Below are 27,300 nucleotides of genomic sequence, written 5' to 3' on the forward strand. Positions count from 1 at the left end.
ACAAACAGTGCTCACCAATTGCCTTACAAGGCAGTTTTACTGTTACTCCTACATTATGCATAAGAAAATGTAGGCGTGGAAAGCTTCGGGAAGTTCCCCAGTGGAACACAGCAGGTGAGTCTGGGAGCCATGATACAAACCCATAGATTCTGGACCCTGACTCTACAGCCTCCTAACCCTTCCTCCACATCCCTTCTCTAAAACCAAGGGAAACTGGGCCTGAAGACAGTAGCAAATACATCTTTGCATCTGGGAAAGTAGCCAGGTGGCAATATTCTTGGTGTAGAAAATGCTCTCGAATACAGAAAGTCAATAATCCTCATAGCCAGACGAAATGTTACAGAGATCTTCTCCTAACGAGGAATTATATAACTTGAGGGGTAGAAAGTTAAGACTTCTACTTCTTGGCGAGTTACCTTCCCAACAGAAACAAAAAGTAAAGCAATGGCTTTCAGGACATTGGATATCAATGAATGGATAACAGTGATTCCAGAAAGATGGGGAATAAATGAGATGAGCGCTCTGATATGCCCCTCCAAAAGGACTTGGTAGAACACTGCTCAGTGCTCACAGAGGACCACAAATACTGCCTGTCCCCACTAGTTGGAAGGAAAAGAGTCCCACAAACCATAAGACATTGCAGAGTGTTGAGGAAGGTGCAGCCTTGGTAAGAAGGAAATCATTCACCGTAGCCTGAGCACTGCTCAGGGTCTGCCTGCCAAACATGCTAAGCAAGACTTGAAGACATCCATCTCCCTCCAAATAGCTTAATTACAGCCCAGAATCAAACCGAACATTTTTATAGGAATAATAATTACTCAACTCCAAAGTGGTAAAATCTACAATGTTCTATCAATACATTCAAACATTTGAGAATTTGAAGTATAGCAACAGAAATGATCCAAATGAAATACAGTTGGCCCTTGAACAACCTGAGTTTGAACTGTTTGGGGGCCACTTATAAGTGGATTTTTTTTTCAATAAATACTACAGTGCTACATGATGTTTGGTGGATTGAATCAACAGATGCAGAACAATGGATATGGACAGCCAATTATCAAGTTATAGGGGGTTACCCAGGAGTCAGTGCCCCTAACCCTCAAGTTCTTTAAAGGTCAACTGTACAAAGACAGAAAAAAAGTATAGATTAACTGTAGTACAGCATCAAGTATCCTTATATATTGGTGTTTGGAATACACGAAGGAAAGAGAAGAGGACTGAAAAATAATTTGAATAAATAATGGCCAGAAATTTTCAAAACTTAAAAAAAGCTAGAAGCCTATATAGATCCAAGAATCTCAACAAACTCTGAGTGCAAGAAACGAGAAAAATTTTATCAAGACACGTCATAAACAAATTGTTCAAAACCAGTGACAAAGTCTTCATAAGCACCAGAGGAAAGAAGCATGTTTTGTATAAAGGACAAAGATCAGAATAACTTTAGACTTCTTAAATATGTAACAAACATATTTAAGGTACTAAAAAAAACACAACAAAACAAGTCACGTACATTTCTATACCCAGCAAAAATATCTTTAAATCAAACAAAGGTGGAGAAAAGACATATATATAAATCCAGAAAGAATTCATGACCAGCAGACCAGCACTACAATAAATGTCCAAAGAATTCCCTCAGGCGTAAGAAAAATGATATTAGATGGACATCTGCATTTACATAAAAGAGTGAAGAACACAATAGTAGCTCCTTGATAAACCTATACATTTTTTCTTATTTAAATATCTTTAAAAATAACTGATGGTTTACATAATTCAAAAAGACACATGCCTCCCAACATTCACTGCAGGACTATTTACAATAGCCAGGTCATGGAAGCAACCTAAGTGTCCACTGACACATGAATGGATAAAGAAACTATGGTACATATATACAATGGAATATTACTCAGCCATAAAAAGGAATGAAATTGGGTCATTTGTAGAGACGTGGATGGACCTAGAGACTGTCATACAGACTGAAGTAAGTCAGAAAGAGGAAAACGAATATCGTATATTAACACATATATGTGGAATCTAGAAAAATGGTACAGATGAACCAGTTTGCAAAGCAGAAATAGAAACACCGATGTAGAGAACAAATGTATGGACACCAAGGGGGGAAGGGGGGGGGGTGGGATGAATTGGGAGATTGGGATTGACATATATACACTAATATGTATAAAACAGATAACTAATGAAAACCTGTATAGCACAGGGAACTCCACTTCGCAGTACAGCAGAAACACAACACAGGAAAACAACTATACCCCAATTTTAAAAAAATGATGGTTTAAACAAAAATGATAGGAATGTACTGTGAAGTTTATAATACACGTAAAACTAAAACCTGACAATAGTATATGCTGCCATATACGACTGGAAAAATAAAAATATACTGTTGTACAAAACTGGACAGAGCACAGAACAGGAAACTGCAGACCAATATTCCTCATAAACATAGAGTTGGAAATTCTAAATGCATGTTTAGCAAACTGTATTAAAACAGTGTAAAAAGGATAATAAATCGAGACCAAGGAGGATCATTTCAAAAATGTTTTAACATTCAAAATCAATGTCCTATTAACTAGTTAAAAAAGAGAAAAAGATCGTCTTAATAGTTTCAAAAAATTTGTTGAAATTCAAAATGTAGTCCTCATTTTTTAAATTACGCTCAAAAAAAAAAAAGAGTAAGGGCAAGTGCTCCACACAATAAAAGGCAACTAACAGCATTCTTAATGGTGGACTCTTCGCCCATAAAATCAGAAACAAGCCAACTGTGTTTGCTCTCAGCACTTTTTTTTTTTTTTTTTGGATTCCCAGTTTTAATTTTTTTAGATGTTCAGGTCCGGTGAGTAACATTTCACCAAAAAGAAACAGTCTTTTCTGAGTCTTAACTGACCGAAACAGAAGAAGCACAGGGCAGGGTATCTATGGGGACAAAATATGCAAGAAGATTTGAAGAGGTTCTGTTGCCTGGCTAAGCACTGCACGTATAAGGTACAGGGGAGAACGGATGAAGTCATGGGAGGGAAACGAATCTTACTAATAATTCCAAAGCTGTCAGCACAGAGACTGTCACTACCATATACAGAGAAAGTATGCACACATGATATATTGATTTCTGGGTGAATGACCAGACCAAGACCCTGTCAGCCACACGGCTGTACAGAATGCCCCACCAAGGTCACCTCAGGATGTGATCCAACCACATATCTGGCCAGCCACTGACGTATCAAGAAGTCATCAGTGCCCTTGAAACAACGTGTCCACTCTTTAAGAATAGGACCAGAGGGATTGCACTTGATGCTTGTTCTCCAAGGAGGCCAGTCTTTTTTTTTTTCCTTTGTGCTTAGTGTAGTGTCCCTTGCTCATAGGGTGCCGAGTGCAGAGGCCTTGCACCTTGCACTCTTCAGACCAGGGTTTCTCGTGTGAAACGGCTGTGTCTGACACTTCGGCTCAGTAGACAGTGTGCAGAAGCACTGTCAGCCCTTCTATTCACCAATGTACTGAAGATTCTACCCAGTAAAACAAGGAAGAAAAGCTTTTAAACCTCCAGATCGGAAAGGAAGAATTAAAACTGCATTTGCAGATGACATGATCATCTGTGTAGAAAATCCAATGGTATATACACAACTACTAGAACCATTATGTGCATTTAGCATGGTTGTAAGATAAAAGATCACTATCTAAATTATATTTCTATATACTAGCAATGAACACTCAAAAACTGAAATGAAAAATACAACCTCAATTACAACAGCATCAAATGTATGAAGTATTTTGGGATAATTCGGACCAAGGTGTGCAAGACCTGTGTACTGAAAACTACAGAAAAATTGCTGAGAGAATTTGAAGAACACCTAAAGAAATGAAAAGGTTATTACTTTGTTCATGGGTTGAAACATTAGGTATTGCGCCAAGATGTCAGCTCTCCCCAAATCCATCTATAGATTCAACACAATCCTAGTCAAAACCTCAGCAGGATATCTTTTTGTCAAAATTGATAAACTTATCCTAAAATTTGTATGTAAATTTAAAGAACCTAGAATAACTAAAAACAAAACAGAAAAACTTGACAAAGAAGAACCAATTTGGAGGTCTCTCACGACCTGATTTCAAGACTTATTCAAGCTCTAAAAATCAGGACAGGGTAATATTGGCATTAAGACAGAGAAACAAATCAACAGAATAGGTACTTGAGGAATAGACTTACACATATATGGCAAACTTCCCTTCTACACACACACACACACGCACACGCACACACACACAGAGTCAACACCTGAGGTCATCAGGAGCAGGTGTTTGGGGCGCACACCACTAGATCATCGTTCAGCTCCCCTGTAGACTAAATGATCAGTACTGTTTCCAGCTAAGCCTTCATTTCTTCTCGGCAAAGAGTATGACGTAGCCATTTCTACCTGATGACAAAACCAATCCACTGTCTTGGATGTTGACCAGCCCAGATGTCATTTTACGGGTGAGAAAACAGGGCACTGGTAATTGGGGATCATTAGAGGTTGATTCAAAACAAGAAATCCGTCCCTTAATTCCAATCCAGTGTCCTGCAGATGACGGGCCAGAGGACAGAATAACTCAAAACTCCGCAGGACAGGTGCAAAATATGGTGCAGGCAAATATAAGCAGCTAAATTGTCCAAAATTAGCCTGGTACCATAGGACACTTTTATTTGATCTACCTTTAAATTTGTTGGCTTAAGACATTTATGATCTGATAAGCATCTTTAACAAGAATGAAACTAGGAAGGCTAATCATATTTTTTCTGAAAAAAATACCCAATTGAAAATGTGCTCTTTCATATTCTTATTGGTTTATTCTACTAGCTAAGCAATTTGCCAATTCTGTAAGTCATAAGCGTAAAAAGATTAGCTTGTTTTTATAAATGTATTTTTCCTTATTGGGTTACATGCCACCAATATGTTCTAAAATGATGCGTCTAGGGACTTCCCTGGTGGTGCAGTGGTTAAGACTCCGTGATTCCACTGCACGTGGTGGGTACAGGTTCAATCCCTAGTCGGGGAAGTAAGATCCCACATGCTGCGCAGCATGACCCCAATTTTTTTTTAAAAAATGATGTGTCTAGATCAAATACAATTAATATCATTCTACAAAAGAAATTAAGACATATTTATAAAATGAAAATACAGCCATTCTATGGCTTCCCTGGTGGCACAGTGGTTAAGAATCTGGCTGCCCATGCAGGGAACACAGGTTTGAGCCCTGGTCCGGGAAGATCCCACATGCCATGGAGCAACTGAGCCCGTGTGCCACAACTCCTGAGCCCACGTGCTGCAACTACGGAGCCTGTGTGCTGCAACTACTGAAGCCCATGCACCCAGAGCCCGTGGTGCACAGCAAGAGAAGCCACCGCAGTGAGAAGCCCGCGCACCGCAATGAAGAGTAGCCCCCACTCGCTGCAACCAGAGAAAGCCCGCCCGTGTGCAGCAACGTAGACCCGATTCAGCCAAAAATAAATTAATTAAATAATTAAAAAAAAAAAGAAAATATGGCCATTCTATACGTTAATGACAATTCATTAATGATATATATCCATTTGTAATATTTTCAGAATAAAATTCAGTCTCAACTTTTTTATAGTAAAGAAAACTGAAAAGACTAGGAAATAGTACAAAATAGGCATCCTGGGTTTTTAGGGTCTGATTTTTTTAAACCCTAAAATATTTTCCTGTTCCTTATAAATCTCTTTAAATAAAAAGAAAATATCTTGGGGTTTGATCAGTGGCATTCCATTAGTCAGGAGTTTACTGCATTTACGCATCCCTAATCATTGTCAACAGAACATGTATCAGAAAGCTTTTAATGATCCATTGACTGGGACAATTAAAAATAAGAATTCAAGTATCTTAATTGCAAAGGAATTTTCAAAATTATTTACTGACAATTCATTATCAATTTTACCTATGGCAATAAACGAATGAGAGCTTTTAAGAGAGTATATTTTACAGCGAAAAACATAGTCTAAATCTCTCTTACACATTTAAAAATTCTCGTGAAGTATCTGTTCTAGACATATGGGCTACTTGGAGACAGAATGTTTGGCTAAATATGTACTTGTCCATTACAGTTCAGATGAGGTTATTACATGATATAATACATATAAATGGGCAACAGGGGACTACATGAGTCAGCACGTCCCTCCTCCTGAAATTAACTGAACATTAAATTACCTTGGTTTGACAGTGGAATAGAATATCAGCAAGCCTTATAATTTGCTATCATGTCTTTGTTTGTTTATAAAAGACAATCCTAAAGCATTTCCACCTAAAACCCTAATGCTCGTTCTGTTCAATTACAGAGGAGAAAATTTAACAGCCTGTGTCATCAGTAATTAAGAAATCAAGGTAGTGCTGTTCCTTTGTACAGTGCAAATATAGAACATGGATGTGTATTCCCGTGGATGTATACAAATGTATTTAGAGGATGTCAGTGGACTGAAGAGTGCTTGGGTAGGCTGATGCCTCTAAAGTTTTTTTTTTTAAGCTTCCAAGTTCAACAGTAGTTTTGGACCTAAAGGGTCCCACCAATTCTCATTGTTTTCATTTAAAAAGCATGTTTTACCCAATCACCATGGAAAACAATACGGAGGCTCCTCAAAAAATTAAAAATATATCTACTATATGATCCAGCAATTCCACTACTTGGGAATATACCCAAAGGAAATGAAAGCAGTTATTTCCAAGAGATATATGCACTTCCCTGTTCACTGCAGCATTATTCACAGTAGCCAAGATATGGAAACAACCCAACTGCCCATCAGCAGATGAATAAATAAAGAAGATCTGGTATATATATAAACAATGGGATGTTATTCAGCCAAGAGAAAAGAAGATAGCCCGCATTTGTGACAACACAGGTGGCCTTTGAGTACATTATGCTAAGTGAGATGCGTCAGACAGAGAAAGACAAGTATGGTCTGATTAATCTTATACATGGGATCTAAAAATGTCAAACTCGTAAAAATCAGAGAGTAAAATGGCAGTTACCGGGGAATGGGGTTGGGGGATAAGATCGATGTTGTTTAAGGTTACGAACCTGCCATGAGCAGTAAATAAGCCACAGAGATTTAATGTTCAGTATAATAAATACAGACGACAGTACTGTATTATAATTTTGTAATGTGATAAATATCACTACAGTGGCAATCACAGTATATTATATAAACGTATCAAAGCAACAAGTTGTACACCTTAAATGTACACAATGTTTTACGTCAAATATATTCAATTAAAAAAATGCTGTAAAGAAAACCAAAAGCAGTTTTTATACTGAAAAGGAAGATCTACGAGGGGGGGTGGAGTTACACTGGATATTAGAATATACACCATCTTTATAATGATGATGATGTTGAACTGGCACAAAAAAACAAAGAATGGAATGGAATGGAGTAGAAAATAAGAGAAATAGACCCAAGGATATATAGAAATCTAGTATCGGATGAAGCTGGATCTCAAATCATTTGGGGAATAATGGATGTTTTAATGAATGGCTATATTGTAAATGTCTGCAGCCATTTGAAAGAAGATAAAAATTAGATTCATTCCTTACACCGTACCCAAGAATGAATCCCCAGTGGACCCAAGATGTAAATGTAAAAAGAAACGAAACCACAAAAGTACTAGAAGAAAAAGTGGGAAAATTCTTTTATGAGCTGGGTGTAGGGAAATGGCTTTCTTAACAATGATGCAAAGCCCAGATTTAATAAAAGAAGGGATTGATAAATTTGACTACATTAAAAAAAACCCACCTTCACATGGTATAAAATTCCATAAATAAAATCAAAAACAAAGATGAATGAGGAGAAAATATTTGCACTATTTATTACAGATAAAGGACTAATAGTCCTAATATACTAAGATATTGAAGAGCAAAAATAAAACAAATGGGGCAAAATATCACACTAGATAAATCTGGACAGAAGGTATGCTGATTGTAGCATTCTCACAACTTTCAACTAATGTCAAGCTACAAAAAAAGTTTTTTTTTAAAAAAAAATTATGGTTTCCCTAGGAATAGTTTGTTCTTAGCACACAGTACACACTCAACAAATGTGTCTTAAATCAGTATTGTAAAATGAATAAAACTTATATAGAATTTAGATTTATATAAAATTGAATTGGAATGTGCATATCATAAACGGGTCTTCAATAATGATTCCATTTAATTTTTTAAAGCACGTGTTTATAAATGAATGTCTATTTGCATATTATCATATGGTTGAGAATCAGAGCTAAGAGTCATTTTAGTCTCAAGCTATCCTTTCAGTGTTAGTAACTGTCAGAGTCTCTGATGTTCTGACAAGGGGATGGACTGACGAGGGGATGGACTGACGAGGGGATGGACTGAGGTCTGAACTCCCCGTAGGGAGTGAAGACCCAGCCGTGACTGGAGTCCCTTTTACTGCACGTTACTTTCCCAAGTTTCCCATGAGACTTCACATTTAAGGAGCCATCACGAGTATGTCAGCATCAATTACACACAAAGGTGACGGAAGTGCTATCTCACCGACGACCATCAGCATCATCGCTGAATGTCCTAGCTTACGGTCTTAATTGGTCATCACCAGAGGCTTTGCCCACCACTGTAGCCACCCTTCAACTGGGTCCTCTTTCCCTTTTGCCATCGTCACTTTAGTAAAATATGGGTGAATATGATGAAACTTACCCAGGCAGCCAGGAACTTCTCAAGGCTTGGTAGAACGAGAGGTGCACGGGGAAAGAACTGCAGTGTTCGTGGGTACCACCAAGGCTTTCTAAAGAAAGAGAGAAAGCGAGAGAGAAACAAACGGGAGTTAGAACTATTCATATGGAAGAGGGAGAAAGGACAAAAAGAGAGAGAAACTGGAATTAGTCACATGGAAACACTCTATCATTATCAGTCATATATCGCCCAGAATCCATTCAGAGATGCACAATGAATAAAGTAAGATAACTTCATTGTCTCGCTTCTTAAACCCTCTCTAATCAAATATTACTTTGGAAATACCCGGCATCTCCTTTTCAAGACTTCTGCAGCTGTGACATTCCTATTCTGATAAGCATTAGGGCAATGGAGTAAGATTCTTTGTTGCCTAGTTTTATACATTTTCGCTAAAAAGCGCAGCAGACAACTTTGAGTTTTACATATTTGGATTTTCTCCTCACATGCTGGACGTGCTTTGTGTTTGGAGAAGCGTCATCTTTCAGAAAAAGAGAGGCTTAAAGGGAAACCAATGGAACCGCCGACACCTGGAATTCCGGCTGCGAGCAGGGGCATGCGGAGGCGTTTGCCAGACCAGGGGCAGCTCACTGACCACATTGGGGTTCTGCAGAAATACTGTTGTCTTGGAATTTCCTGGGATTTGGATGTGCTGTAGAGTTTTGCTACTTTTACTTTTCTGCTTATAGTGAGAATTTTCATCAGCTGGTTCACATATCCTGTCTTCATTGGACAGCACTGTTTCATTGGATTTTTCTTCCTGTTCCTCGGCATTTTGTGAAGACAGCTTCTAGGTCTAGATCACTTTCTACGGTGACTGTTCTAAAATGTGGTCTTTTTAATGGATGATTGTGGTGGGGTGGTTGCGTCTGGGAAGGGGAATTAATTTTCTCTCCTTGTTCCGTTTTTCCCTAGATGGCCACGCCTTTAAGGGGACGTTATTTTGATTATTTCCCCAAGGCAATGCTGTCCTCCAGCTGCTACACCTGCACGCCTTTCTCTGAAGCCTGTCTCCTCTTATCACGTTTTGTGAGCCACAAAGACCCATGCTCAGTACTAGGGTGCTTGTAATTTTTATAATGTTTATGTAAAACCTTTATTTTATAATTTACATAACATTCATATAAGATGTAAAATCTTTGTTTTGTAATTTATATCATATTCACACAAAATGGAATGGTTATAATTTATGGTTTAACGTTTATAACTACATTGTGGGTTTTCAATCCATATTATGGGCTGAAGAATGTTAATGGGAGTGGAAGTAACACACTCTCAAGTTCCAAATTCTTTGACAGAATTGTGCATTTTCTTTTCATTTCAGAGTCAATAAAATCTCTCATCTTATTGAAAACTGAAGCTAGTAGATTACAGTGCTTGGGAATCAATACAATTCATTTTTGATTCAAAACTGAAAGTGAAAAACAAAAATCAGTGAATTCTGGCATGAGAGTATGAGCGTGCAATCGCAGAGCTTAGCTAAGAAGAGCAAGAAATTTAATAAATAAAATGAGAATGATTTATTATCATCCATCCTTTGGGAAAAGTGTGGAATTAAGAAACATATTTTAAAAATAAGCAAATGTGAAGGGACTTCAAAGAAACAGCAGCCGACTCTGCAGCTATGCTACCGTAATAATGTACACAGCATAATACTAGAAACGCAGAATCGGTATTTTTCAAGTAAGACATTCCACTAATATTTGAGTTCCAATATTCTGACAACTGCCAGCGATGGCAGCTGCCTATAAAACTAGAATAAATGTTGTCGTAACACGTTGTTGAAACTTTATTTTTTCACAAATGGGAACTATGTTTTGGTGTTTTCCAAACAGACAGCCAAATATTCACCATCCGAAGAACGAAGACACAGCTATGCTACACAGAGTACTGACCTGGAAGACAAGACAGCAACTTCAACCAGTGCGGCTCTTGGCCTTAATACCTCTGGCTCATCCAGTAAACAACACACAGATCGATAGTCCTGCCTTATCACCTCCCCATCAGAAGCTTCACATGCTGATTCTTCTTGCTCTCACCTACTTTCCCTACTCAAATAGATTCCCGCGTATCTGAATTCTAAAATGCATTCCTAGTTCACATACCCAGGGCGTTCTACAATAAAATCAATAACCCTCAGACGCACATACATCTGTAGTAAGTATCATACCCAGCACAGCCATACCCAGGGCATTCTATAATAAAATCAATAAACCCTCAGGTGCACATACATCTATAGTAAGTACCATACCCAGCACAGCCATACCCAGGGCATTCTATAATAAAATCAATAAACCCTCAGATGCACATACATCTACAGTAAGTACCATACCCAGCACAGCCAATCTGTAGCATCCTTGATAAATAACAAGTGCTGGCTTAGTATTCAAGAAAAAAAGAAGCTAAGTTTCTACGATTGCACCTCTTAACACTGTAGAGAACTCTTCAACTCTAGGATATGACTTCATGGAAGAATCCCTGACCAATCTCTCAGGTGCTATTTTGTCCAGACGTCTGCTTCGCAGCAGGGGGTGCAAATTTAGAGGCCCCTACCCCTGGCTGTAACCGTGAAAGTCACTCTCTTAGGAGAATATTCAGTTTTCAGGAAAATAAATGTGGAAGATACAGACACTGGAAAAACGACCAACATTTACTTTAAGCTGCAGCTGCTCTTATTCTGCAAGAAGTCATTTACGTGAAAGAGCCCTGGAGCTTTTCCACGTTTCCAGGAATTCTTCTTCGCTGAGACAACTCCCTCAGAGGCTGGAGAAGTTTGCTTTTATCGCACCTCCCTATACGCATCAGCTCAACAAAATAATTTCTACAGGTCACATGAAGTCTGTTCTTAGCCTAAGTGAATGAGAGCTCATTACATTTTAAGATGATTTAAATAACTTGTAAGGCCCCTTGGGTTAAACGGCCATGCCCAGCTATGTTGTAGAATTGGGGGCGAATAAATTATTTGGGGGGAAAATGGAGTTGTCATGGGAACCAATGGCTTCAAATAATATCAATATAGTCCTGACTAGCCTGCACATCAAGGTCAAATCGAGATTTAGTTCAGGGATTCTGTGCTCAGAGCAGTAACAGGCGTTGACAGAATCACATGGAAGTGGAAGAACCCAAAGTCAGGAGGATAAAGATGTGGTCCTATTCCTACTTCTGTTACTTCTTACAGGAAAAAAAAAATCCCATTTTTCAGATAAGCCAACTGATTTCATAACTCCACACTCTCCCCAGTTAATTATTTCTTCACCAGCTTTCCCACCTTCTTCCAGTGCCGCTCAAGCCCCCGCCCCATCGATTTCCTCTGGAGTTCAGTTTTTAAATATCACCCCTTCACCGAAACGCTGCTAACCTACTCCAGGGATGTCTACATGCTTCTTCCTTTTGATGTGTCCTTGTTTTATTGGGTCCACTGCACTGCCTTGTATTTTACTTTTACATCTCTGTCATTCTGGGTATGTGTGTGTGTAAGAGGAGCATTTATTTATGCAGTAAGACGACATACAAAAGAAAACAAGAGAAGGATGAACACAGGATCGAGGACACACGCTTCCCTGGATAGAGGAATAGAAGGAGGTGGGGTGGGGGACCAGATAACAGCATGTAGGTTATTTTTAAGGTTCTGTTTTTGTGTGGTTGCCTCTCTGACGACTATAAACACACCAAGAAATGCATGAGCCATTTCTAGACTAATGATGAGAGTAGGTCGTGAGTCAAGACTCACGTTTCATGTACGTTTTTGGAACTGAGGTCCAAAAAAAAGAAGGTGTTACATTTACGTCATCTTTATGTATTTCCTACTTTCCCATTGGTCAAAGCTCTTCAAAGATATATGACAAAATTCTTAGTTCCTGTGTTAATGTGGGCTAACACTGCATTTCCTCATCTGTCAAATGGCATAATTACAGTATCTACTTCATAAAGATGCTGTAAGGATTAAATATAAGTACAGGAGAAGGTTCTAGAGAAAGACCTGACACAGAGCAGACACTGAAGAAAAGTTAGCTCTTGTTCATGGGATTATTAAATGAATTGTTTCTGTTGCCATTTAACCAGAATTCTGGAGGAAGACACGCATCTACTTTGGCTCAGGGGTCCTGGAATGTCAAAGTTACATGTGTTGCCATTCTCTTGGTCTCTCTTTCCTTGATGGTCACAACATGTCAGCTGTAGCTCCAGCCATGTCTCCATCGCAGGCAGGAAGAAGGGAAAAGGAGAGAATAAAAGGGAGAAGTCAGCTAAATCCATTTCAGGTCAAGGCACCCTTGTGGAAGCCAAAGCAATGATATCACTTAGCTTCATGGGAAGATACACCATGCAGTCCTCTTCTACTGGGAGACATTACCACTCAGAACAAAGCAAGAGGACCACTCGGTCTGAGAGAAAGGACAATGAATGTTGGGCAGGCCACTTTCAGGAGCTCCCCGACTTTCACCCCTATCTAACCAGGCTCGTATTCTCCTGTCCAGCCTAACAGTCAGTCCCATTGAAGAGAAGTTGCAGACCGACTAAGCTTTGTTCTCTTCACCTGCAATGAAGACTATGTCTTGTACAGCAAGCAGTAGGCTGTGTTATTGGTAGAACTATACAATTCTACCAAAATACTCTGTTAGAACTATAAAATTATGAACATTTTCTGTTGTACTCAGCATTTATGTAAATGCCAACTTATTCTGAAACTGAGCTTTCTTGACACCCAACTTACAGTCCATGCCTGTCTGTCGTTCTTCCCTTGAGAGCTTGTCAGAGAATGTGGACATAGTCTTTGAATATTCCAAAGTCAGAAACCTCCTTATCTGCAGCCTCAAGGATTGGGATTTTATGTGCAAAATTTCATTTCCAAGAATATTTATTCTGCCTGAGTAATTTTCTGTGGAGAATCTCAAGCTACAAAAACATAGTATATCAACTGATCGTTTGCCTAAAATCAAGTGGAAACGCTCAAAGTTCCCCCTTGTGTGAGTATGAGCGACCCTGCAAAGTGTGTGAATTGTACCTAACTCCAAAATGTGAACTGTTTTAAATCAATTCTTCCATGGTGGTCAGAATTATGTCCGAGTAATGGATTTCCACTAGAATTCTAGGAATTAATAACTTAACCCACCTCTTTTTAAAAAAATCACTTTTACATACCACTTTTTAAATTTTAAATTTCACTTAATGTTAAAATGAGTGAGACATCCAGATAATTCAAAACTCATGAATGTTTCTTTTGATATTTCATGCTCATACTTTTGTTTTCTCCAGGTAAGATTTTTATGCACCCATCCAGTATTTCCTTTATGCAAATAAAAGAGGAATATATAATCCTTTTAACGCCTTTCCAACACAAAAGTTACTTTTCTACATACATTAATTTGCACCATATTTTTTCATCTAATATAAAGAATTTTTATATACTTAGCAGGATTTTACCTGCCAGTTTTTAAACTTTTTAATCTGTCCAGTCCTACTCTGCTAAAAATCATTTTACCCTGCACATCAACATCCATGGCTTTACCTCTCCTGGGTATGTACTTTGCATTTCTTTCACCGAAAACAGGTTTCATTACCCTTAAAGACCAACAAAGCTAGGCTATGCATTGCCTCTGACTATCTTCAGAAAGTTTTGCAAGAGATAAACTTCCAAGAACTCCATGAGCACTTAAAAGCCAACCTGAAACATACCTGATAGTAGTCCCAAATCTAAGATGCATTCCAAACCACAAAAACAATATGATTTCAAGGCCCTCTGACATTAGAGAATCACAAGCCAAAATTTATGTCTGCAACACTCAAGATCCGAAATCAACAATCTCAAGAATATTCAAGGTGCCTTTGCATCAATTTTTCCCTGGGAAAGGTGACAGGGTAACAGAAGATTGATTTTCTTCTAACAATTCAGTATAAAATTGAAAAAACAACGGTCATTAGGGAGCTATAGGGTAAGTGTTGATCGTTCTGGAAAGTTTAAGGAAGCAATACGTCATGACTATTATAAAATCGTGGCAATGGAGATACATATTTTCTTGTTCATGTATTCCAGAATTCCAGAACCAGGACACGTTCCTGAAAGTTGGAAGGTGATAGTTTTATGACAAAAGGACTCACTGTTTACACACCAGGCAGGAAGGATGTAGAACTCATTTCTGGAAGGGTCTATAACAGATGGAGAGTATAAGTAGGCATAGAAGGACCGTGATAAAATCAGAGAGGATGAATCACAAGGAACGTAGAAAAAGAGTGATGACTTATATGGCTGTCTACAGACACAACATTACGTCGGATGTTTGCTTCATCTAAGCAAGAGTCTTTACACAACTGTCCACGATGGAGCGCCCGATGTCTTGTGCAGTTGGTCTGAACCAGTACCCTGTGTACTAGGTTCTCATCCAAGGTGTTCATTTCCCTTCAAAGACTGGAGACCCCTCCGTCCCCATCACTGGACCAGGGCTGTGGCTTTGCCTGGCTTCTTGGCAGTAGGTTGGTCAAGAGCTCATCTCAGGACTCGGCCAACCTTGGTAGTCCAAGCAAGTATGGCTGGACCAAGGTAGGCAGCTAATGGATGCAATGAGGCTGTAGGTGAGGATGTGGTTTCAGAAGGTACAGCTGCTCCAGTCATGGAATCACCCCCAGGAGAAAGAGTTTATTGGGGATAGGACGATGGAAATTGGTATAAATACTTTACTGGAGAAAGATAATGGAAGAATTTGATATAGTTTATTGGGGACAGGATGATAGACGTTGGTACATAGAGTTTATTGGGACTAGTGTGATGGAAGATGGTATAAATATTTTTTAGGTACAGGGCAAAGGAAGTTACTATAATTTGTATAAAACAAACATTTTATTGGGAGTAGGATGAAGGAAATTGATATAGTTTACTGGGGATAGGACGATGGGCGTGGTGCAAATATTAATTTCTTAGAGATCTCACCTGCTGTGTGCTTCTACAGCCAACTCTTGTTCCTAGTAGCTGGTCCCCTTGTGCGTTTTGTAATTTGGGTTTGTGTACTTATGTTAACGTGTGCTTTACCTGTGAGAAGCCTTCTGCTCATTTTGAGCATACATCCATCTAAGGAAGAGTCACTTTCCAGGTGCCAGGCACCCTGTGTCCTCACAACACTAGGGCATTTCAAGGTAATCATGTTATTATTGTCTTGGGTCTTCTTAAATCGTGCAAGAAATGTGAGGTCTAACCTCCCGAACTCTGCAACAACAGTTCTATAGTTACAAAGTCTTGGAGGAAACATTGTTCCAACCTGGATTTCAGATCAGAAGAGTTCATTTTCTTCTTCTTCTTCTTTTTTTAAAAATATTTATTTTTTTATTATTTATTTATTTGGTTGTGCCGGGTCTTAGTTGCGGCTCGAGGGCTCCTTAGCTGCAACATGCGGGCTCCTTAGTTGTGGCATGCAAACTCTTAGCTGCAGCATGCATGTGGGATCTAGTTCCCTGATCAGGTATCAAACCCAGGCCCCCTGCATTGGGAGCACAGAATCTTAACCACTGCACCACCAGGGAAGTCCCCTGTGTATATTTTCTTCTTATTTCCTTGTTTTAGCAGGTGGGTTTTTCTTTTCTAGTGCAATGTTTGACTGGCAAAAGAGCCTTCTGAGTTCCTGGCTGCAAAAAGGGATCTCAATTTCTACTCCATCCTTGGTGTAAGATCAAGGTCTTGTGTACTCCCTTTGTTACAAGTGGAAATGTCTAATCCCCTCAAAGAAGTTTTGAGTCCTCTGAACACTCTTATTCCCTGTCCTGTTACATTTCTCCCCCTGGCAATTAATTACTTCTACTTTCTTATAATCTGCTGTGTGTGTGTGGTTTTATTTATCATCTTTATTGGAGTATAACTGCTTTGCAATGGTGCGTTAGTTTCTGCTTTATAAAAAAGTGAATCAGTTATACATATACATATGTCCCCATATCTCCTCCCTCTTGTGTCTCCCTCCCTCCCTCCCTCCCTCCCTATCCCACCCCTCTAGGTGGTCACAAACCACTGAGCTGATCTCCCTGTGCTATGCGGCTGCTGTGTGTTTTAAAGAATGTTTGCCACGCCTTATCCAGAATTTTTACGTATTCTCCAGTGGGAATGTTGCTTTGGTAGAAACAGTCTGCCATATGGGTAGCAACAAAAACCCTACACTTTTCCTGTCCACGCATCCTGCCTTGACTTCTCCTCACCTTCTTGAGTGAAGGACGCCAGTGGCCTCCCAATGAACTTCATTGACTACAGACGTTTTCTTATTTCTGTCTACTGGCAATGACCTCTGAGCTTAATTTTATTGAAGTGTTTTATTTACATGCCAATACCCTGCTCCAAACCTTACTATGCTCTTCCACTGTCCAGTTATAGAACCAAATTTTGAGATTTCTAGGTCTATTTCAGCTTTGACGACTCTACTTGGACAAACTCATGTTGACCGCTTCTCCACGACTGGGCTCTTTTTGCATCAGGCTGATTTAAGTGAGGACCCTCAAAGCATTCTCTTCTCATTCTCTGTGCCGTTGGTCATCTTATCCTTTTCTTCTGTGAAACAACTTCTCTTCTTCTTTATTTTGGAGGTAAATCCCAATCACTCTGCAGGTCCATCCTTGTTTACGAGGCTTTTTACTAATCAAGGTAGCTCTGACCCCAATAATACCCTGAAGCATTTCTTGTAATTGCTCTGAAGGAACAGGTAAATACTGAGACTTTTACCGTTCGTTGTTTTATGGGCATTTACCTCATGTTCCCAGTTAGTTTTAATTGTAACAGAGATTTTAAAAAATGATCCATTCATCACAAAGTGCCTATCCGAATGTTCACTGTACTTAACAGAAGAGCCACATGAGGCATGCTTTAAGAATGGTGTATGGGGCTTCCCTGGTGGCGCAGTGGTTGAGAGTCCGCCTGCCAATGCAGGGGACACGGCTTCGTGCCCCGGTCCGGGAAGATCCCACATGCCGCGGAGCGGCTGGGCCCGTGAGCCATGGCCACTGAGCCTGCGCGTCCGGAGCCTGTGCTCCGCAACGGGAGAGGCCACAACCGTGAGAGGCCCGCGTACCGAAAAAAAAAAAAAAAAAAAAAAAAAAGAATGGTGTATGTAAAGTAGTTGTAAACTAACGTTGAATTATCTCTTTTTCTGAGACTGGAGAACACGGCATGTCTTCAATTAATTAGGATACTGCCTGCTAGGATTGGGCACCACTGAGTTCATAGTAGATCCATCACTTAACATGCAGCATGGTGGGTGGGGGAGGTAAAGCATTCTCCATGCTCCCAGACCTTTAGGTCCAGTCTTCTCTCCAAGACCGTGAGCTCATCCAGCAGATGCACCATGTCTCCATGTGCTGTATCCTAAACAGAAGCAGATGACACAGTATCCAAGCTAAACTTCACCGCCATTTGGTGCCATTCAAGAAAATGTTGTCCAAATAAACGGAGAACAGCAAATCCTTGATGTTTTAGAAATCTAAAAGGTAGGTGGGCTACTTCTTCTTCAATTAATCCTCATTAAGTCTTCAGAATGGGCCTGATGAGAACTTGGGCAGGAGACCCTGTGGAATTTATTTTTCTGATGAGTAATTAGAGTTCACTCTTCCCTGATACTGAAAGACAGTGGGGCTTCCCTGGTGGTGCAGTGGTTGAGAGTCCGCCTGCCAATGCAGGGGACACGGGTTCGTGCCCCGGTCCGGGAAGATCCCACATGCCACGGAGTGGCTGGGCCTGTGAGCCGTGGCCGCTGAGCCTGTGCATCCGGAGCCTGTGCTCCGCAACGGGAGAAGCCACAACAGTGAGAGGCCCGCGTACTGCAAAAAAAAAAAAAAAAAAAAGAAAAAAAAAAAGAAAGACAGACAGTGGATCTACACACTTCAAGGATCATGAAACACAGAACAGTATCCACATCCTATATTGAAACTTATGGATTCTAAAGAAGACTCATTTGGGTTGATGGAGGGCAAACAGGAATTAGTTAACCTGATGAGAACCAAAGAGTAAGAAAAAAAAATGGAAGCAATCTATATTCCTTCGGGAAGGTGACTATACATAACTAACAAAATTTCTTGGTTCTATTCCCTAAAACAGAGCCAAGAAAATAATGCATGATTTGACTTTTATAACAAGAAGTTATTTAATCCATGCCATTTCTCAGAATCTCTTTGGTCGAAAGGTTGCCAACTTTTACCAGCAGAAATCAAAGATCATATCTGCTTCTCAGCAAGACAGACTGTGCAACACCAAGATGCTGAAATATCACCGTTTTAGTAGGTTGGGTGCATTGGGGTCCCTAGGAGAACACAGAGGAAGAAAATGATTGATTTTAACACACTGTTGATGGGCGAGGTTGCAATCCCAGTGGCATGTGAGGCAAGCAGACATGGTAACCACAGACGTCATGAACAGCCCCGTGAAGAAAAGTGGCATGGTCATTGTTTGCAGGGGACTCCAGGAAGTTTCTTTTGTTGGAGCAAAACTGTTTTTCAATATTGAAGGCTAAAGACATCTCTGGTAAGGACAACCCTTTCAATCAACGCTTAGTAAATGTGAAGGAAGTGGACTCACGTACCGAGTCAAAGAAAAGAAGAATGTTCTAGGTTGGAGGAACATTTCAATGACGTCAAGAACAAAACAAATTTCATGAAAGAGGAGTAAAGTATGCCTGTCTTGTTAAAGGTAGGACTTAAAAAAAAAAAAAAATCTCTCACTACAAGGCAATTTTCCTAAAGCCTCTCAACATGGGTCTACCTAAATTTTGAGAACAGTTGTTCTAAACCTTAAGAGACAAAAATCTCCCATGTATATACAGTATTTTATATATTGCTTGCATATTGTTACATAACAAATATTTGAACTACACCTGTTATTCTCACATTGATATATTGATTCATATTAATAACTCATAATAACGATATTGATGGCTAACTTTATATAGTGTTTACTAGGTGTCAGGCACAAATGCTTTACACACAAAATAGTAACTCACTGAATTTTCAAAAGCTCTAAGAGGTAAGTCACTTTTTATCATCATTCTATAGATCAGGAAACTGAGGCTCAAAGGTAAAGGAATCGCCCAAGACCGCAAAGGTTATAAATGATGAAATATGAAACCACCACTCTTACTCATTATGCTATAACTTATTATTTAATAATAATAAGAACAGGGCCTCCCTGGTGGCGCAGTGGTTGAGAGTCCGCCTGCCGATGCAGGGGATACGGGTTCGTGCCCCGGTCTGGGAGGATCCCATATGCCGCGGAGCGGCTGGGCCCGTGAGCCATGGCCGCTGGGCCTGCGCATCCGGAGCCTGTGCTCCGCAACGGGAGAGGCCACAACAGTGAGAGGCCCGCATACCGCAAAAAGAAAAAAAAAAAAAAAAAAAAAAAAAAAATAATAATAAGAACAGTAAATTCCCTAATTACAGTATAAAAAAGAAATAAATGGAAAGTAATATGTGACCGTATGGTATGTATTGTCACCATATGACATAATGAAGTGGTCCAAAGCTTTGGGGGTTAAACTGCTTGTGCCAGAGACTCAAATACCACGAGCAGTGTTGGAATTCTTCTAAAATTGTTAACAACTCTTGGTACGTTTCCAAACAAATAAACCGCAAGTTTCCCTCTAATTACTTGGCAGCTGTGCTCTTGGAAAATTCCTATTGGAAATTCCTTGAAAATTGAAAATTGAAAATTCCTTGGAAAATGCCTATTGTAACGGTGCAAAAAAAAAAAAAAATACGCCTTGAGTTTAGATATAAAATGCAGTTAGGTTCTAGGTTCAGATAATTATGGAGAGCTTTTTTATGTAAAGAGATACTTAGAGGGATATTTCAAAGTTGCGTGGGAAATGGTACGATCCTTTTTTTTGCTTTTTTAAACTTACGTTCTGTTTCCACGTTATGGACGCCGCGGAACTGTTTAGTCATTCCTGGCTGCCGCCTGCTAAATGACAGTAGTGACAGTAAATTATCGTAATAACACTAGTAACAACAAGATGCCATAGGCATCTTTGAAGAGTTACTGTCCTAAGGAATCCGTGGATAGAATTCGGGACGGCCTGAACTCTGCAATTCTAGGCAAAACGTTGAGTGCAGGTGCATTCTTCTTGGGGAGCTCTCAGTAACTTTCAGCAAATTCTCAAATCGTAATTAACATCTATTCCCCCCCAGGGTTAAGAACCACTGATCTCGGGTATTCCACGACAGTCTGCTTTTTCCAATCCCTTGTCCATCTGGTAACCATTCTTTTTGGTTTGCACAGGACACTCTTGGCAAGTTCAAAACCTGCATGATTTTGACTGTTGGCTCAGCATCCGTCTCAACTTAGCATCCATCACAGACTGTTTGTGTTTTTTTTTTTTGGCCGCACTGCAGCATGCGGGATCTTGGGTTTCCTGAACAGGGCCTGAACCCGCACTCCCTGAAGTGGAAGCACGGGGTCTTCACCGCCGGACCACCGCGGAAGTCTCTATCACAGAGTTCTTATGTCCAATAAACGATGCCAGACACTGCCCACAGCTGCATTAAGATGAGCTAGGACAGGTGGGGTGGAACACCACTCTAAAGTTCCCAGATTCTGCCGTAATTTTTTTGCTGGTTCTACGTGCAATACAGAGGTGGTCTGCAGAGTCATCGCTTAAACCTACAGTTACACTTGAAGGGCAAAAGCTGCAGAACCTCTTCCCCCAACCCTTTCCAGGGGCAAGGTCATGAGCATCTCCTTTGAAGGGCACTATGCAGGGTGGTGGCTAATAATGCAACTTGTGTTGGGGCAGAAGCTGGTGCTGTGGACTCTTTCTGGTCTCCGATGATGGTGTCCAGTAGTACTGGCTATTTGGTATACCAGTTGAGCCACGGCCGCTGCCAGGACCCAGACTATACGTGAAGCCATCGGGGCAAGGTTTAGGGTAGCAATAGGACATTATTGGGGATATGGCAAATGTGTGCTGGAGAAAGGAAGGCTCAGTAGTACTGTCTTAGTGCATATAAATATTCTGTGAATGCCTGTGATGGTAGTCTCGCCATTAAGGCTATAGTATAAATCCACTGTTATTTATTTGTGTTTGGCCATTCTGATAGATATGTACTGTCCATTTCACGGTTAGGGTCTTCAGCTACCTGTCCAGATTTTGTAGCTGCATTCAGTGGGGGTTACTACGTACTGTTCCCATGTGTTACAGGCTGAATTGTATGCCCTCAAAATTCATGTGTTGACACCCTAGCACCCAATATAACTGTATATTTGGAGATAGAGTCACTAAGGTTAAATGAAGTCATTAGGGTGGGCCCTGATCCCACAGGACTAGTATCCTTATAAGAAGAGGAGATTAGGACACAGATGCACAAGGAGGGATGACCATGTGAGGACACAGGGAGGAGACGGCCATCTACATGCCCAGGAGAGAGGTCTCAGGAGGAACCAGCCTTGCTGACACCTTGATCTTAGACATTCAACCTCCAGACCATGAGAAAATAAATTTCTATTTTTTTAAGCCACCCAGTTTGTGGTACTTTATTATGGCAACCCAAGCAGGCTAATCCACCATTTTATTGAGAACTAAAATGCAACAAACATATATATATACATATATGTATATATATATATATATATACACACACACACACATATATATATATATAATTTTTTTCCTTGTGATGAGAGCCCTTAGGATTACTCTCTGTTAAGAAATATTTTTAATGATATGTGTGTGGGCAGAAATTCTTTTTAAGAGAAAAAGGATTCAATTCAATTCAATAAAATTTATTTCTCAGTCAATAATTTTTAAACAATTAATCATAAAATTTATAAATTTATGCTTTTGTTTTTGTGTCCCCATTTCTCTCAAGAGACCTAGTGGAATGGTGAAATTATATAGTCACCTTATTCAAATTCCTGTTAACCCAGACACTCCCGAATTCCAATTCCTTTCCTCCTCCTTTCTCTCCTTTCTCTCCTTTAAATGGTTAGTCGTTTACAGAGGATATCGAACACCATTCTCTGACAGTCCCCTCGTGTGCGGCCTTCCCATAATGGCATTAACCATCGATTAACATTTTAAAATGTTCCCTTAATGTTTCACAATATTAACAAAGTCTTTAATCCCTTCTGGAAAGTTAAATCCATAGTTCTTCTTGGTGGACTGTGTGACAGCTATCGAACCAGCTCCCCAGTTGCCAGGCTCATGGGATTCCTCCCCAGGCATCCCTGTTGGTCTGTCAACCCTAATAAATGAATCCAGGCTGAGAGGGATGACTCGTAGGACCAACTGTAAAAGGGTTTTGTGTGGACGGTGACCTGTTTACACACTGTTCCCTCCCGGGATGATGGAGGAAGGTATTCAACACAAAGGAGTGAAATTTCAAGAGTTTTGATCTGCAATAGGATTCTCTGTGTATGGAGACTTTGAAGGAGAGATCACAGTTGCCCTAGAGAGAGTTTCCCTCATGCAGCGACCTTTCACGTCCACCCTAAAATGTGTTGGGGTGGGGGACTGAGGAAGGCTGGAGGCCAAGAACCTGGGGCAAGGAGACGATCTCCAAACTATCTCTGTGGCTTTGGGTAATGCCTTGAGCATCAGAGCCTTGGTTTCATCAACTTGACTGTAAAAAGAATTATAGGCACCCTACCTATTTCCTAGTGTCAGAATGAAATAAAGACGTAGGCATAAAAGTGTTAAGTCCATTATAGAACATTATACAGTGATAAAGCTGAATGACCCCCTCGTAATAATAATTATTAAGTGGTGCCTTTTTGAGAATGGAAGCGGGGCGGTTTTAAATTCTCCCGTGTCCTTTACGTCTGGGATCCAGTATTATTATTGTACATTTGTCATGCATTCTCATGGTGATTGCATTAGTTCTCCTCTGTAACTGTTAATATGCGGGCAGGCTTCCAAACCCCTCCAAATGCATGCGTTTAGGATAACCATAAATCAACAGATTTTTACTGAAATAATGAGTTCTCATTATGAATATGAAATGGATTAAAAGACAAGACATGTCTACCCAGCAGTTGACCGGATTAGTGAAAAAAATAGGACTCTATGGATATTCATTCTCATGATTTATTGCAAGGATACATAAATCTGTGCTTTAGAAGTTTAAACTATATATTTTGCCCTTGATTTCTAAAACCTGCTAATAAATCCAGTTCAGCTTCTCATTGAGAAATCATTATTCTAAGCGTCAACTCCAGCTAAGTATGAGGACTTATAAGCCTGGAAAATACGTGTACAAAAGGATCCCCAGGGTTTGAAACTGTACCAATAAATCTTTAAAAAGAAAAAAAAAAAAACGTTTTTAAACAAATCCTTACCTTCCAGTTGGGATATAAGTGAAAGATTCAGAAATTATGACCTTAAATATATACAATGATGGCCAGCATAAGCCATCACCTAATCTGAATTTAACACAGGAGAATTTCCGAGTGGTAAGTATTAGGAATCACAGCGTGAAAAGTATTATTTTAAATGAACGTTTAAAGAGATTTCTACTTGGCAGGAGTTAGTAGGGGGATAGATGCTGTTTTGACCCCTTGCCCAGATCTTTACAGGGCAGATGGAGATCTCTTCCAGCCGCTGGAACGGGTGCTATTAACAGGTCACAGCCACTCTCCTCTGTAGAGAGCTGCCCTTGGTGGAGAATAAGTTGCCCCGCCTGGAAAGTTACCCCCTACCTACCCACCCTGAAGACCCCACAGCCAAATGCCTCCTGACATGGGGGCTACAAATGGCAGTCCCTCTTGCTTCAAAGCTGGATGGTGCAGTCTGCGCTCCAGGGGCCCTGCCACCATGATATCAGACCAAGGCTCTATTTTACCAGGGGCTGGTCCTTTCTCATTTCTCTGCACCTTGCTTGCTGGTTTTTCCCTCAGTAAATCAATGGCACTCAAATTCCTGTCTCAGATTCTTCTTCTAGGGAACCCAACCAAAGACTCCAGCTATTTCCAATGATTCTTTACACGCGTGTTGCCATTCCAGTTCACCTGGATGACCAACATCCATTTAAGATAAGTGGGGTCAGCTTTCAAGTTGCAACAAATTCTTTCTTGTCTAGTGAAGCTCCTTGGTCAGAATCTCAACATCTGAACGTGTCAACAGGATCTTCTTGTCTTCCCATTTTGTGATTGCTCATACAAAATTCAGAGGTGACTGTGAGTGCAATTATTATCCTAAAAAGGGATACTGATGTTTCATTTGGTTTCAGTAAATGAAGCGAAGTCTTGGTCATTTGAGCTTTACGTATCAGTGTCTGTTTTTGTTTTTGTTTTTTGCGGTACGCGGGCCTCTCACTGTTGTGGCCTCTCCCGTTGTGGAGCACAGGCTCCGGACACGCAGGCTCAGTGGCCATGGCTCACGGGCCCAGCCGCTCCGCGGCACGTAGGATCCTCCCGGACCGGGGCACGAACCCGTGTCCCCTGCATCGGCAGGCGGACTCTTAACCACTGCGCCACTGGGGAAGCCCTCGGTGTCCGTTTTAAGAAGGGTGAAGACGTCTCCACCCAAAGAAGAGGCTGCAGTGAGACATGGGCTTTCTGACTGCCAAAGCCCCTGTTCCCCCATCACAACTTGGAAGCATCATTAAGAAATACATTAAGAGCACAAGACGTTCTGAAATCAGCACACAGCACTTTGGTAGCTAGCAAAACATTTCCCGTTACTTGGCCAATGATGATGAATGTAGCTATGTATGAGGATGCTAATGATGGGGCTTAAAATATTCAATACATCAAGAACGTTCCGTACAGGAGCTACTTAAACAGATCCAAGGCTATTGGTGACTCTTTGGCGATTAACTTAGAGGCATCTAACGTTTTTCCTTGGCAACATCTGCATCCCTAGCAAGAGAAACAAGATCTACAGAGCATCTTCTGTCATCCTCTTTTGGCTCTGAGGTGCATGTGCAACTATTATACAGAGATTTGCTTCCGTACATATAAGAGCAAGAATGGATGTTGAATTTACAGGGTGAGGATGAATCTTGAATGCTAAATTCAACATGGCGGATTTCTGTGGATATCTGTGATCCTCTTGAGGCACCAGCTGGCTCTTGGGGAGAAGTGGAAATCAGTGATGACTTCTGACAGCACACGCTGGCTGGGGGAGGATCTCTGGACCACACTGCCTAGAATCAAAGCAGTGCTTGCACTCAGCACTTCTTGCTTGGTACGGATGCCTCTCTGGGCATCGGTGCTCACTGTAAAAATGGGTGTGAAGAGTAACTTCTGCTCGTGGCTGTTGTAAAGCTTGAACTGTGAAGTTAGCAAATGTAGCATACTTAGAAAGCTACCTGATGTGAAACACTCTAAATTCTGTGCAAAAACATTATTAACCAATATACTAATTATTATATATGCATTATTGTGTACTATATTCTATATACATATATAATTATACATGATGTTATATGTAATTATACCTTATATATTATATTTATAATTATACATTATATAGTACGTTATGTATTATAATTATACATTATATGTAACATAATATATAATTACAATATAATTAATGATCAATTTGTTAATATACAATATAATATATATATATTTAATATATAATATATGAAATATAAAATCATATAAAGTATATAATAAATGTATGTATATAAAAAGAGGCAAAGAAGAGACATATATATAGACATATGTGTACATGTGTGGTGTATGTATCTAAATGGTACACGCAGTTAACAAGCCTCTTGTGTTCTTCGTTTTCAAACAATAATGACCTGACAGGGGCCCGTATGAGCCGGCACCATCTCTAGGCTCCTTGTCACAGGCCATCTTGTGTTGTCTTCCCACACATACTCCCCGAAACATCCAATTTCATACTCCTTTACACTGTATGAAGCATTAGATATGTTCATCACTCCACTGTCAAGATTACTCTACTCTGGGCTTCCCTGGTGGCGCAGTGGTTGAGAGTCCGCCTGCCGATGCAGGGGATACGGGTTCATGCCCCAGTCCGGGAAGATCCCACATGCCACGGAGCGGCTAGGCCCGTGAGCCATGGCCGCTGAGCCTGCGTGTCCGGAGCCTGTGTTCTGCAACGGGAGAGGCCACAGCAATGAGAGGCCCGCGTACCGCCAAAAAAAAAAAAAAAAAAAAAAGATTACTCTACTCAGGGAAAGGAAGAGAAAGTCCAGACTAGAACATCTGATCATGGGAAAGAAAGTGACTTAGTAAGAATAGAAAGATACCGTGGACAAGGATGTAGGCTTGTTAAATTCACAGCTAATGGATACTTACACTCCTGTAACTGATGCTAGGAATGAAATCAGTGCAACTCAACTGCCATGACTGAATCTCTTTATCTAAGTACATGAGCATATGCCCACGTGTTTGAACATATGTCCAAGATTCCCTGGGGCCTTAGTCCTTAAAAAAAACTTTATATTTTCAAATGGGAAGATCTCTACTATTTATTGCTTGATAGAGTGTTTGCTGATATATAAAAATGACATTTAAACAGAAAAAAAACATGAAATGAATGAAAGAGGAAAATAGGGAATTATTAATTGGATATTTCTCATTGCAGTTGAAACTTAGGAGAAACTATGTCACACGAGGAAAATAATGCATGCAATTTTCCTCCTGTC

At 40.2% G+C, this 27,300-nt stretch overlaps 1 protein-coding gene across 1 annotated transcript in view; it reads right to left on the reverse strand.

Annotated features, from left to right (window-relative positions):
• The window catches only part of NLGN4X (neuroligin 4 X-linked), a 458,026-nt gene that overhangs the window by 421,797 nt on the left and 8,929 nt on the right, over positions 1 to 27,300 (reverse strand). The window contains exon 3 of the mRNA XM_082609694.1: positions 8,701 to 8,788. The gene's annotated coding sequence lies outside the window, so the exon portion shown is untranslated. The remainder of the gene's footprint in view (positions 1 to 8,700; positions 8,789 to 27,300) is intronic.

The sequence above is a fragment of the Mesoplodon mirus genome (assembly GCF_964341445.2).
Source record: "Mesoplodon mirus genome assembly, chromosome: X".
NCBI classification, from domain to species: domain Eukaryota; kingdom Metazoa; phylum Chordata; class Mammalia; order Artiodactyla; family Ziphiidae; genus Mesoplodon; species Mesoplodon mirus.